The sequence below is a fragment of the Macrobrachium rosenbergii genome, chromosome 7, assembly GCF_040412425.1.
Source record: "Macrobrachium rosenbergii isolate ZJJX-2024 chromosome 7, ASM4041242v1, whole genome shotgun sequence".
In the NCBI taxonomy this organism is placed as follows: Eukaryota; Metazoa; Arthropoda; class Malacostraca; order Decapoda; family Palaemonidae; genus Macrobrachium; species Macrobrachium rosenbergii.
Window position 1 is genome coordinate 32,192,543 of NC_089747.1, and position 15,914 is coordinate 32,208,456.

Consider the following 15,914-nt stretch of genomic DNA (forward strand, 5'->3'; position numbering starts at 1 on the left):
TTATGGTTATGACTTTCATATAAACATAAGCATGCCTGTTTCCTCACTCCGACTTTTTATTAAAATTTTATGTTATCTGAATTGAAAATTACTTTAACTTTCGTGTTAAGTCATTCTGACTTTTTTTAAATGTAACCAATATTGGAGGAATTTATTTTATTTAGGCATTTTTACTTATCAAGGCTTTTCTTGTATATTTAAGGTTATTTAAATGCAAATTATCCGGCCTCTTTTTTTTTTTGTAAGAGGCATAGCAATAGCCTCTTTCATGAAAGCACGAGTAAAATAATTTTATCCTACGAAATAAAAAAGATCAATTTTAGTATTAAGTAATTTACAAATATCCTATAATCCTCGTAAATTGTGCAACAGTTACTTTTTCAAATGGTGTGTTCAGTCACCCAATTATACCAAATTTTTCCATATAGACTACACTTTTTCTATTTTGCATTATAGTAGGTTAACAACAGTCAAACATGTAAAATAATTCATGATATTTTAAATATTACATTTAATAATTTTTTAGAAGCTCGTTACATCGAAGGAAATGGAACTTCAAGTAGATTCCGTTGATTTAGTAAACGAAAATATCGAAAACATTTTCTTGAATTCCTGTTATTGACACACTTTAATTATATTTTTTGACCCCTTTTTAACTAATTTCTTATTACCCTTTTATATATTTCTTTTTGCCTTCTGATTTTTCACAGTCCCTTAGTATAGCGATTTACAACTCCATCATTCGTTTTCTTTACGGCTTTGGCATATAATGCGGAGCCCTTTTATTTGATTTTTAAAGCTTGTTTTTATTAATTATTTATGGTCTTTTTTTTATAATCTAATGCAGTTAATTTCTCTTGGCCGTTTCATTGATGTTTTACTGCCATTTTGTAAGTTTCCTCATGGTCTTTTTATCCAATTTTTATTTCTTAATTACCGTATTTCTTACGTCTCATTTATCTAAACATGTGTGGTCCATTGTTTAAGGCAGCGTACATCTGTTTTATTTCATTCTTTTCAACCTCTTTCTTATGCATTTTTATAGATTTTTGATGACCTATTCAATTTTTCATGATCTTTGATTTATTATCCCATTTATTGAATTTTTCATGGTCCATTTATTTAATCCCTTACATCTTATATTTAATTTCTTACAGTCCATGTATTGGATTTTATATAATTTTGAATTGAATTGATCTAATTTTCACTTGATTTCTTTTGAGCATTTAATTGATTCTTAATGGCCTTTTTCTTTATAATTCCTACATCTTTTATTTATTTAGTCATAGCCCCTTCATCTCATTTTATGTGGCCTCTAAATTTACTGTATACCTTAAGGTATTTCTATTAGTTTTTATGTCTTTTATTTAGTTTTTGCAACCATTTTATTCAATTTCTTATGCTCATTTATTTCATTCCGATTAGGTCTTTTAGTTAATTACCTACTTTTATTCCGTTGCTTATGGCCCTATTATTTAATTCCATTCTTATGGCGCCTACCTTATTGTGCAAGCAACCTAGCAACACTCTTCGACGAAAGCTAGGCAAAAACTCGAATGACATAACGCTTGAAAAGAGCTCGAAAGTGACCACATGCGTCTTATCGCCGAAGTACAGTTAGACCTTGCGTACGATCCCCCACCCCGTCCCCCGTCCCCGAACGTGCTGTGACGTCATTCCATTGAGGACAGGCACACTCCCTGACCTGGGCGATTGACCGACATGCGGGCTATACTGTGCATCTAAGCTTTTTGTTTTCTTAGTACGTCTGCTTCTAAGGCATATAAGCGTATGCTTGTGTGTGGAAAGTTTTATGAATTATGAGTTTGTGTGGTACCTATAATACATCCTTGCATGTTCCACACACACACACACATTATATATATATATATATATATATATATATATATATATATATATATATAAATAATATATTATTAAACAATCATTGTTTCGGCAGTTAAAAAGATGAATGTGACAGGTAAAGTTGTTTCGTTTTAATGTAGAACCACTTCTAAGTAGAGAAAACAGTTATATATATATATATATATATATATATATATATATATATATATATATATATATATATATATATATACTATATACATACATACATACATATATATATATATATATATATATATATATATATATATATACACATACATACATACATACATATATATTCCTTACAACTTTTGCGTCCCTGTGCATTTATAACCAAATGATAATATTCTGGGTATCGTCTCAAATCAACACAAAACTTGTGTTTTTCTTTTAACACTAGAAGCCGTTTGCAGTGTTTCCACAAATTGCAAGAGGGCATAACCTATTTCCTTTCCCTTAGCAAGACTTCGTTATCCGTCGTTTTTCTCTTCCCTGTTTTATCCGTGTAGGAGAGTTAATTGTCTCAACTTTCAGTAATAATAATAATAATAATAATAATAATAATAACCATTTATGCGTTATTTTCATATCCGACAAACTTGTGATGTTAGTCTTGCCTATTTTGACCAAAATTGATAATGAATTTTATATATATATATATATATATATATATATATATATATATATATATATATATATATATATGTGTGTGTGTGTATATATGAATATATATATATATATATATATATATATATATATATATATATATATATATATATATATATATATATATATATATATGAGACAGAGAGAGAGAATATGCTTAGCATCAGCGTAGCGGATCTCCTCTGGGACAAGACAGTCAGTTCCTTTCACTTATTCGTCTCCCCTTATATCTTCCTCCTCCTCCTGCTTTTTCTTCCTTTTCGTCTTCTCAATGTTCGTAGTAGAAAGTGTCAAGCACTTCAGCGGATGATAAGTGATTACTCAACAAGTGTTTGTTCATTTACCTTTAAGAGCTCTTCCATCTTTAAATATCTGTCTAAGGGTCTGCCTTTGTTTAAACACGGGTTTCCAGTTGTGACCTTTTTTTGGTCACATTATAAAGAAAAGTGTATCATGTAATCTATCCGATGAAGACTCTCTCTCTCTCTCTCTCTCTCTCTCTCTCTCTCTCTCTCTCTCTCGTTAATACTTTATAACCGATCATGGAATTAGCATAAAGAAAAATATTTCTAAGAAAAGATTAGTGGATGTAAAATTATATTTCTAATATACGTTTCGTTAATGAGATAGCTTCTGATAGAATATTAATTTAATGCTTTTCTTGAAAGTATTGTCATGTAATTTTGCATTTATCATATTCATCATTAGTTCCCTTCCTCCCCCACTTTTCTGATTTTTGTTGGAGCTTACTAAAGACCTTTGGGAATGACGAATGTATCACTCCGATACTTTTATCCTTGATCGTTTTTCTAGTTCGAAGGTCAGTTTAAAGAATAACAAGTAAAAAATGGGCCGAGTTTTCTGTATAGTTCATAATCAAGGCCACTGAAAATAGATCTGTCTTTAGGTGGTCACGGTATAAAGCTGTATGAACCGGGGTCCATGTTGCGTTGCCAGAAGCACGAATATGGCTAACTTTAACCTTGAGTAAAATAAAAACTACTGAGGCTGGAGGGCTGCAATTTGGTATGTTTGATGATTGGAGGGTGGATGATCAACATACCAATTTGCAGCCCTCTAGCCTCGGTAGTTTTTAAGATCTGAGGGTGGACAGAAAAAGTGTGGACAGAATAAAGTGCGGACGGACAGTCAAAGCCGGCACAATACCTTTCTTTTACAGAAAACTAAAAAGTGAAATATTTTCTCCAATGCTGAGAAACTGATAGACAAAGGCGTCTGGTCATCTGAGTCTTTGTCAGGACTTAATCAAGTATTGAGGGTGAAACGGTTGCTCATTGGCTCATTCAAAACACGCTGTTCTTACACTTATGCCTGTTAGCTAGCTTCTCTTAATATTATTATTACAATCTGTAACTTAAAAGTTTCGATCAGTCATAAATATGCTTCAGTTGTACCATTTAAGCTCAGTTGCGTTTTTCAGCGTTGGTGTCGAATGGCAACATTGTTCATCGGGGCAGAAGCAAGTGGAGCATAGTAGTTATTATTATTATTATTATTATTATTATTATTATTATTATTATTATTATTATTGCAGCTGCTGTTACTGTTCTTCGGTAAAAATTCTCATAATGTAATTTAGAGTGAATGGTTAATAATTCAACATATCCTTTTTTAATCTTTTGTTAAATATAAGTAATAGTATATAATATTATCCCATGATCATATCAAGCCACGGTGAAATTCAATTTGTTAATTCCTATATTACTTTAATAAACTCTGGATGTGTCGAAATGAACGATTGATATGATACGGCACTCTTCATCATTCCATAAATATGAGTGGATTTGAGTCAGTAATTTTCATCCCTTAATCGGTGCAAGTTAGTAATTAGTTTCATAAGAAACCATGTTTAACTTGCAGAGTGGTCTGAGAGGTCAGTTATTGCAGAGTGGTCTGAGAGGTCAGTTACTGCTGATTAAGCCAACAGGTATAAATTGAAAAGATAAATGGCTGCTCTCTGACCTTCTGGCCGAAGAATGTAATGATGAATTTGGGATCAGATCGTTATTATAATGGTGATTAATCTGATTCGATGCGCTTCTGTTCATTAATTCTTAATTTTACTTTTCCCATAGCCATTTTCATATGCAGTAAAGTAATAGACCGTAAAAAATGACAACTATACATAGGAAGTTCGAGACGGCAAGTCTTTACCAAAGGGAAGTTATTTACCCTCAAGGGAGCTCTGACCGTGGTACCTTTCTCTGCATACTGACTTACAAAAGTGCCAGTGATGAGAGGGGCTGGAAGGCACGTCCAACCCGTTGAGTGTCGCCGTTACAAACAGAAAAAATACCGATTTATTATCAGACATATGAAAGGGAGATCATGAATATCGTTCCTTGTCAACTTCATAAGTTTTGTTGTGGTGAAAAGGATGTAGAATAATATGGTAATTCAGTAACGGTTTTGTTTACTTGAATGTTAAGCTAAACATGTATGCACATGACGTTGTTATCAGATCTCTTTTCTGTACCAGCATTTAGTACCGCATCGACTAACATCTGCAATAAGCAAGCAGCGGTAGCTTTATTAATACATACGCATGCGTAATATGCCAATTGTTCTGGGTCGCAGCGGGCCTTAGAGAGAATGAAAGATAAAACTGCTGCACATAATTATCATCATTCAGTTAAAAACAAGATGACCTCGGCGAGGCAATCATCATTCCACAAGGGTAACAAAGTCAAGTCCATTTTAGTGTTCTGTAAAAGACAACTATTGAGATGGCTATTTGTCTGTCCGTCCTCACTTTTTCTGTCCGCCCTCAGATCTTAAAAACTACTGAGGCTAAAGGGCTGCAAATTGGTATGTTGATCATCCACCCTCCAGTCATCAAACATACCAACTCTAGCCTCAGTAGTTTCGATTTTATTTAAGGTTAAAATTAGCCATAATCGTGCGTCGGGCACCGCTATAGGTGCCAACAACACATGCCCCCACCGGGCCGTGGCTGAAATTTTCATGGGGTGTGGCTGAGAGTTTCATAGCATTATACGCTGTACAGAAAACTCGATTGCGCTGAAGTCATTTTTTACTTGTTATATTTGGCAGGAGTTAACAGTATCTGAAGAGCAGATTACCCTCCCGAATTTCATTAAACGCACCGTGACTTGATCGTTCTTTTGTCAGTATAATTGTGTGGGCATTCATTTTGGGTGTATGGGTTGAGTCCCATTGAAATTAATTACTGTGTACTTGTTGGTCAGAATCAGATGCATTGAAATTAATTACTGTGTACTTGTTGGTCAGAATCAGATAGATATATAATCAGGATAAGTAGGTATTAATTAAGATGTAATTTTACTTGTCTGGGCATGTTGATGTTAATTAAAAAATATACTTTGCACGTTTGGAATGAATAATAATAATAATAATACGTTTGGAATAATAATAATAATAATAATAATAATAATAATAATAATAATAATAATAATAATAATCTCTATTCTTCTTGAGTGCTGCACATAAATACAAGATAATGGATACAGTTTGATTGATTGGTTGATATATTAAAACTGGTGTTGCAACGATAATTCACTTATGTGTGTGTATGTGTGTGCGAGACGAAAAGGCAAGAAGATAGGCTGCCGGATAGATTTTCGGTTAATGAACACACTCGACAGAAAAACACTAATATGGACTAACACACATATAGAGAATTTTTTCATTACACGCACATTGAGGATTAATGAACAGGCAGACGTGACGGCAGATGTAATATGCTTTAGAGCAACGGACCAAGTGTAAACATGGATTCGATTCAGTAATAATAATGATAATAATCAGTGAGAGAGAGAGAGAGAGAGAGAGAGAGAGACTTTTACCAGCCATTTCTTCATACCCTCTCATTGAGTGATATATTACGTGAGGGGACGATAATCACGCATTTCCTTGTTCTCTCAGAGCATCACAGAGCCACCTCTCTCTCTCTCTCTCTCTCTCCTTGTTTTTGTGTATACATGTCTGTTTAGATCATGTTTGCATGTATGTGTTCGCTTAGAACGTAGTCTGCGTATGCCATTGTAAGGAATGACTCTCTCTCTCTCTCTCTCTCTCTCTCTCTCTCTCTCTCTCTCTCTCATTAGTATCTATAGACCACATCCTCCCTGTCTGTCTCTCGTGAAAATCTCTCTCGTATTCTCGGTATAAGTATCAAGACCTTACTTTGTCCCTATATTTATCTAGAGCACAGTCTATGATCCCCTACTTTCTCACTCTGTCTGCCTCTGTATGCTTCTCTAGATTCTAGAGCAGTCTCTCTCTCTCTCTCTCTCTCTCTCTCTCTCTCTCTCTCTCTCTCTCTCTCTCTCTCTCGTTGGATATGTAGAACAGCGGCGTCCGTTTTCCTTTCACTATCGACGCCATCTGTTAGTCGGAGAAAGAATGGACAGACTTGAAGAGCGAAAGCTATTCCGGCAGCAGCCATTAACGGCAGTTTTGGTTGTTTACGCTTTTCGTTACGGTGGGTGGCGCTCCCGGCCTGGAAAGACCACGGCTATCGTTACCTGTGTGTTACGTGCCGTTACGTCATCTATACCCAGTGACAGTCATTACGTCACTGTCACATTCCGGAGAACAAGAAAGGAAAAGGAAAGGAGATGTTCACCGGTTGTTATTATCTGGCTTTAATTACCGGCCTGGCTTTGGGATGAGGTTTTAATTGTGATTGGATGTACATGTATGTATGTGTGTTAAATCATTTTGTGTGTGTGATCTTTGTTGTGTTGTATTTTGTTATATTTTTAATCCCTGTGTATATATAACTCTTGGAGGTGAACCATTATATTTAAACAACCGGATTTATTGTGTCTGGATGTACGTATGCATGTATTCGATTTACGCTATGTGTATCTGAGTGTAGAGCTGACCCCTTTTCATAAGCAAGCAAGTTATTTCGAATGTTTGTAGGAATATTTAAAAAATCAGAGTATTTAATCTTTGTTGTTACGCTGACTTATCATGCCAAAAAATTCATGAATGTTATTTACATTTTCTGTGCCAAATAAATTTATGAAATGTTTGTTGGTAAAAAAAGGATTGTAAAAAATGTCTTATGAAATGTTTATTCTCTTGACCTCAATAAAGGAACTGAAGGTATTCTAAAGAAATTTATTATTCATTCATGGAGAAATTTAGATTTTCTGTTTCACTCTTAAGAACATTGAGTTGCAGACATTTTCTGAAACGTGATGGGTTTGAGTAATGCTGCGTCATTCCTTTCTTCGCTTTCAAGAAGAGGAGTCGCGTGAAGGGGACTTCTTGGCGTCACGTGGCACTTGGCAGGAATTTGACATAGTGATTTGGGGTTTGGGATCATGTTTTTGTCCATCTGAAACGTTCTCTTTCCTCCCTATAAAAGCAAAAATATATATATAAAAAAATAAATGATTGATTTTTAAAATTGTCAAATATGATATCAAATATTGGTAGGACAGATTACGCGCACACATACATATATATGTATATAGGACAGGATTTCCAACCAAAATTTTTCTTTCAACTTAACATACATAAAATTCATTATATCATCATATATATAATATATACATTTACTTAATTATATATATATATATATATATATATATATATATATATATATATATATATATATATATATATATATATATATAATAGTGATCGATAATGGCCTGAGTGCTCAAAGTCTAGTGTTTACTGTTCCGTTGTTTCTAAATTAAAAGCCTAGGTTCGAATCCTGTCTAGGGCAAATGCACTTGCCAATTATAATTTCCCGTGAGAATGATACTGCTCTTTGCATCGATCCCAATTCCTGTGTATAGTCCTGTAGTTGCTGAATCTCTTGACAGAGATTTAGCTAAAATTAGTTTTCGTGGCGCAAATAATAAAACGTTTAATCCCCTGCACCCAGATTTTTTTTATAGTACGAGCAACTCAGTTGAAATTTTCTGTACCATACCTGACTGTAAATTAACTTTTGAGGATCAAAATAATTTTCTTCAAATTCAGAAAAAAAAAACTCGGTGTACCGAGAAAGTCATTTTAAGATATTTCTTGCTTTAATTCTTTTACTCTTGAATGTTTTGAATATTTTCCCCTTTTGGTCTTCGGCAGCTGATTCCAGTTTTTTAAAAGTTTAATTCCTGTTGTGACCAGTTTAGGGATCTTCCTAATCCTGTAGTTGAATCGTTGGAACTTCGTAAGTTGAAACTTGTTGCAGATGCTTTATTGCGGAGCAGGCTGGCATGAGTCACCGTACATACAGTAGTTTATTTTTCGTATATAATTGATTGCTATTTATCTTGTTTGTTGTTATTTAGCTTTCTGTCTTTTTGTTAATTAGCTTGTAATGATAATTTCAGTATATTATAAATATATATGTATATATAACTTTATATCTATATATATATACTGTATGTATATATATATATATATATATATATATATATATATATATATATGTGTGTGTGTGTGTGTGTGTGTGTGTGTGTGTGATAGATAAATTGGTAGGTAGACCTGCACATTGACGCAGAATTTAGGAAAATATTCCAAAATAGCAGTGAATTTAATCCTTACCGATCGGTTAGTGAATGAGATTTCCTACCAGTAGTAAAATCAATTTTACTGTTATTTTCTTGCGAATATATTCGGCCGTCTTTTCTGACCATTGTCAAAAAATCTAGTTACATTTGCATGAAGTAAAGGCGAGAGAGAGAGAGAGAGAATTTTACGAAATTCCGTGCTTTACTGGTATTCTGGTATTTCCTGTCCACCCCACCCTACGCACTGATTGTAGTCACTTCAACAGTTGCCGAAAGTATGGTGCACAACTTCAAAATATTCGTCTTGTCTGCTCCTTGGTCATACTGATGGAAGATCATAGAATGGCAGGTTATAATTTCTGGTAAAATTATTGTTTACGTTCGTGGTAGACTAAATTTGTTTATATATATATATATATATATATATATATATATATATATATATATATATATATATATATATATATATATATATATATATATATGTATGCGCACACAGACAGTTACATATCTGTATGTATGTGTGGAGCTTTGTGTAATTTCATTTTATTAAGCTGTTTTACCTATTCATAAAAAACTCATTGGTCACTGCCACAGTCATACTTTTGAATGGTGGATGCTCCTTATAGTTCGAAATATATGGCTTTATTTATATATATATATATATATATATATATATATATACACACACACACACACACACACACACACACCAGAGAAGGCTTTCTAAGCAGAAGCATGTGGTTAATTTAACGCTCCATTGCGAAATAATTATAATTTATCTGATTCTTATTCACCGTACACAGCATAATTTGGAGAAAGTGAACGAAGGTTCTCGATGTAACGATACAGCGAAAACCTTCTTAGACTTAAAACCTCTCTGAAAGTCCTCCGGTGTAAAGCTCTGCTTTATGTGACCGAAGTTTGTTAAACACTGAGTGGGCGTTGTAAACTGATGAAAGCATTACTCAGCAATTGTAATTTCCACTGGAAGAACTTACTCTGCGTACACACACGCGCGCTGCCATGTATCCATTTACAGAACATGCTCTCTCTTTTGTCTCGCATTAATCTATCCTCACCCAGTTCACGTGCTCCCCCAGTTTGTATTATCCGGAAATTGTTCTGATAAGGAGCGATAAATTTCATAAGAAGTTTTTGTGGGTTTGTGAAGTACTTCATGACAAAGTTTTAAAATTTCAGATGAAACTTTAAACTCATTGTACAATTTTTGTGGGAGGCAAGATGAGCGTCAGAATGGTGATATTAGCTAAATTAGTATAATACTCCAGTTAAATTTAACGTCCAACCGTATTAGTGCACAAGTTAAACAAAACTGAAAAGGAAAAACTTTCCATCGACGGAGAAGAAATAGTTTTCTTCCCAAAGCAATTTTTTTTATGTACATTTTTGCAAACCCTCCACCCACTTCAGGCCGAAACAAAGGAAGTGCGTTGCTGACTGTAGACATTTTTCAAAGGTAACCGCACGGACTACAAAGTTGAAGATTTAAAACCGAAAAATAAACATCAAAGCAGACAGAAACAAATACCTTATCAAATTAAAATCCACAGTCTCCTCTTAAAGCTACAAAATAGACTGCAATAATACTTGAAAGAATCTTCACCAGCAACATACTCGTGTACACGATTGCAAGAATGGCTGAAACTAAACCAATTTAATATGATTAGTTGCTATAACATAGCCGCAGACATATTGCTTTGTCCAAGACGACGGTGAATCAAGACACCGAGCTTAAAAAAAAAAAAAAAGAAACAATGAACGTCAAAGTTTATGACTTCCGGTTCCTTAAGCCCATCGTCACGGTGTTTAACTCGCCAGATCATTGTTAGGTTACAGGTGTTTTTTCTTACGTGTGTTTTTTAGTACTCCAAAAAGTAGTCCAGACAAGTGTCATATATTTATTTGTCGTCTGCGTATCGAAAGATTATAATACACTGTGTTGTTATTTTTAAGGTGTTTTGTGTAAACTGACTTACTACATAGCCAGTGTATATATATATATATATGTATATCTATATGTATGTATAGATAAGTGTGCATGTATATATTATGTAGAAATGTAGGAGAATGTTTGTACTTGTCAATGCCGTCATATGGAGATGTGTGCATGGTTAGCTTTATTATTCTGTTGATTGAAATTAATGTCTGTGCCAGTTTGGGCTTATTTTAGATGTATGCATATATATATACACACACACATAAGGCGATATATGTATGTGAAATGGATGTATAGATAGATATGTATATAATTTGATTTTGGTATAGGCACTAAAATCTCTGACTGATAATTAAAATTAGTATTCACTAAATACATTTACCAGTATTATGAGTAAGAAATTTGTAATTGTATATGTATATTAATCCGATATCTATCAATTTGTGTTAATTATGGTCAACTGTCACTGTTACCTAGTTACAAACGGTAAAATAGAAAGTAGATCTTCAAAAATCTTCTAGTAAACAGTAGCAACGCCAGTTATTTGCTCCACTGAGTGCAGCAGACTGTGAAACTACCTAAAAAAAAAAAAAAAAGCTACAGCAAATAACTCTCTCTCTCTCTCTCTCTCTCTCTCTCTCTCTCTCTCTCTCTCTCTCACCTTTTCTTTCGGCATTGCTGTTTACTTTCACTTTCGCTTCGCTTCCTCCTCATTGTGATGCCGGCTAGGGTTAGAGGGAGGTGGTTAAGGGGGTGGGGTTGATAGGAAGGGGTGATGAAGGGGTGAAAGGGATGGGAGTGAAGTCGTTGGTGGTAAGGGGCTGCCATGAGGGGAGACGGAAGGGGGTAATAGTAAGAAGTGATGGAATGGGTGATAGTGAGGGGGTGATGGAGGGATTGGGAAGAAAAGATGGTGGAGGAAGAAGCAGGAAGGGGTGATGGAAGAGTATTAGGAAGGGGTTACGGCTGTTTTGGGAGGGGTGGAGAACAAATGATGGAAGGGGATGAGTGTATCACTTGTGTGGTGGGTGGGGGGGTGCGCGGAGTGTGGATGAAAAGGATTATGGATGGTGTTTGTGGGGTTAGTGAACAAGTGCTGGAAGGGGCAATATGTACACCATAATAATAATAATAATAATAATAATAATAATAATAGTAATAATCTTTTATTTCAGCTCGAGGCCACATTATACAGTGCAAATACAATTCACAAAATATAGGTACACGAAAACTATGTGCGTGATGATTCTTATAATATTTTTATTAGTATCTTGATTTTATTGAAATTGCGCTAAAATATGATTTTTATAATATGAATTCTCTAGTTAGTGCCTCATTAAATAACTTCCTTTATCCCAAATTTACATACCTTTCATACTGGAAGACATTGATTATAATAATTATATTTATCCATCTGGTGACTTTGCTGTCATTATTCACTGAATAACTTCTACTCCCCCTAAGTCACACCAGTTTTTTAGGCAAATATTATATATAAATTAATCGTTTTTTTTCGTCTATTTACTTTATTTAAGTGCCGGTGAAGTTTAACTGTCTGAACATTTTATCATACGAAGGAACCAGTTTATTCATTATTCATCTCTAGCACTAGTAGATTAGTCGATCCAGTTTTTATAACCAGTCATCAGAATTATGCTTCCACAGCCCATTATTGTTTCGTAACACCTAAATAATCTGTCCATCTACCTGTTCTACCATAAGGACTATCCAACCAGTCCGTCTCGCTTATTTTTCTGTGAGATATGGCCAGTCAATTTCTCGTCTCTTCTGGTATGTATTGAAGCCTGTCATATCAGCGTATTTGTTTATCCAGTTTGGATTTAACACTCATAAGGTTAAACTGCATGTTTGTCCAGTACGGCTTTGGAATTTACCCTGTCAATCTATCCATCCATCCGTCGCATTCCATGTCCGTCGAAGCCTTTTTGGCGCCTCCAACGCCATACGACACAAGTAATTTACAAAGGCCTCGACCAGATTCCTCCAACCATATCCTGTCTCTTACCCACAAAGGCAGACCATCCCAGCCGATCCCGAACTGCTCCGTATTTCATACCCTCGTAGATCTTGGCATTCTGGCTCTTCTTCAGTCTTTTAAACTATGTACTGAACATTTATGATCTCGTATATTTTCATAATGTGATCTTGGTATTTAATATCAAGTGTTCTCTGCAAAGCTTTATTCTGAAAACCCAAAGATGTCTAGAATGTGTTGTATTATCATACCAAGATTCCCATACATAGATTAAAACTGATCTCATTAATTTAATATGTAAATATAATGCATTATGCAATGTAAGTCTATTTTAAGATCTTACTTCGCTACGCAAACCCTTATCAACGTTTACCCCTCCACGCTTTTTCAGCAGATTCGGTTTCAGAAGATCCATAATTTCATATAACTTTGCCATGATACTTGATAGGTTGACTAACCAAAGTTATACTTACTACTCCAGCGACCTGATTCAGTAACATTGATTTGAGGACCATCAATCAAGATTGCTAGGTACCCACCATCAACCCATTCAGCATCCCCTTTCTTCCCTCCAACTGCCCTGTATATGATCATATCCAAAAGCACTGCAAAAAGAAGAGAAGATAATACATTTCCTTGCAGTACACCACTGTTGACATTAAATTCAGGAGACAGTTGAGAATTGACATTCCCACGACAATTGATACCTTGATGCATTGTTTGTACCAAGGACACTCCATTTTTATATATTTATTTTTTTTAAACTTATGAGAATCCTCCAAAGCTTTTCTTGGTCAAAATTATCAAAAGATTTTCTGAAATCTGTTAATGCTAGAATAAGAGGTAGGATGAATTCAACACTTAGTTTTATTACATGCCTCGGCACAGAATTTGGTCGCTGCACCCCTCTACCTAGCGTGAATCGTGCTTGTCCATCTATTAGTTTTCAATTCAGAACTAATCAGAGTACTTTTATAACAGTTCCTGTAAGTGCTTTACGTCTCCAGTTTCCACATTGACTTAAACCTTCTATCGTTCATAATTTCATAATTATTCGAATTTTCCAATCACTTAGCTTATCTTCTTTATCGCGAAATAGTTTGTGTAATGCGTGAGCCATCCTATTTTTTATATTCTTTACTACATTTTCAACATGAGAAAAGAAGGTTGACTCATAACTAGAGCCAGTTCTTCTGGTGGTGGAGCAAAAATTGCACCTTCCTCTGAGTCAACTTTATTCACAACCATTTCTACGCGCTCCCCTACACACACACACACACACACACACACACACACACACACCATTCTGATACCTTCTTTTCTGACATAATGAGTTTGCCATTAAGGTCCCTTACTGACGTAGCTTTCCGTCTCATATCCAGTCCTGCAATCTCTCCAATTATTGGAAAAGCCTTTCTCGTTCCAGCTCACACCCCTTTCAAGAATTCACGTGCAATTTCACCCCGTCAGTCTTTTACCTATACTGTCACTTGCCTCCTCTCGCGCAGCGTTGGACTTGACTCTGATACTTGATGTTCATTAAGCAATATTCATTCCCACTTAAATAATGATTTTTTTTTTTTTTTTTTTTTTTGCTGTTTTTCTTTGTTATACGACATCCCAGGTCTCATCCGATTTTTGTTTTCTCTTATTGCTTTTCGCAATCCTAATTTTTCTTTGCCAGCGGTTTTGCTTCCTCAGTACCCTCTGTTTCATTGATACCAGCCATCTCATTCAGTGTTTCAACTGCAACAAAACGATTTTGACATTCGAGTCTGCATTCGTCTTTGGCATTTGCTCGTGCAATACTGATGTTTCATAACGAAGAACATTTTCCATACGTGCTTTCAGTTTCGACTTGTCTCCAACAACTTACTGGTGGTTACTTCGTACGTCAGCAGCATTCCATCATCTGTTCGGGCATTTTATGAAGAATGATATCGCTGCTGTCTTACTATTAGTTAATCAGTTTGATTGCTGTAATCTTCATGAGGTGATATTCACCTGATCTTATTTGTGTATTTATGCATGATGTGTTACTTCAGTGACCAAGTTAGTGACCGAAAAAAAAAGCTGACCTACCGAGTGAGTTCCTTTCTCATTCATCACAGACTTCATCTCGCAGTGATTCGTAAAAAAAACAACCTGCGCTAAAATGCTAAAATGCATGTTCGCTTATCTGCTTTTTATGTAAGCTATTATTCTTCCGCCATTCAGTTGTTTCCACTCCATCAAAATTCTTCAAACGTCATTATTTAATACTAAGCAGCTTCATTCCTTCTACATGCCATCATTCTTTCACATATTAATAGAGTATTTCCGCTTGCAGCGGGAATCACGCCCATTCCCCCCCCCCCCCTTGTTTCATTCAACGTCATTATGTCATCTTGGTATTTATTCACCACATCCATCAGTCTGTTCTAAGGTGCTGTCATTCAATAGTGTCCTCATCTTCCAGGAAGCAAATCTGGCATGTGTCGCAATAATGATTAACTAGGGGATCCTTAGCAACCTTATATGCTGGTTTGGGGGGAACACTTCTTACTGGGTTAGTAGGAATCTCGGGAAAATGTACAGCTCAGTATGTCGGTGAAGAGGCCGTGTTTTTCTTTTATTACCATGCCACCATGGTTATCAGTTACCCCCGCTGCCATAGTCAGGGATAGCTGGAGCAGTAATGGGATTCCAGAGTTCTGTTGCAGACGGTCAGGAGTCAGAGAAAGAGAAAATCATAAGATTTCTGATCATGAAATGAAATTCTCTCAGTTTGATATCAGTGAACTGCCATTTTCCTTTAAATTTGAAACATTAATTTTTTGTATGTGCTGTAAAGACTTGAGGAGGCTAACTTTCGACAAGAATA

General features: G+C 35.1%; 1 long non-coding RNA gene across 3 annotated transcripts in view; it reads left to right on the forward strand.

Moving 5' to 3' along the window:
- Positions 1–15,914, forward strand: part of LOC136840283 (uncharacterized) — a 273,057-nt gene that overhangs the window by 254,660 nt on the left and 2,483 nt on the right. The gene's annotated exons all lie outside the window — the stretch shown is intronic.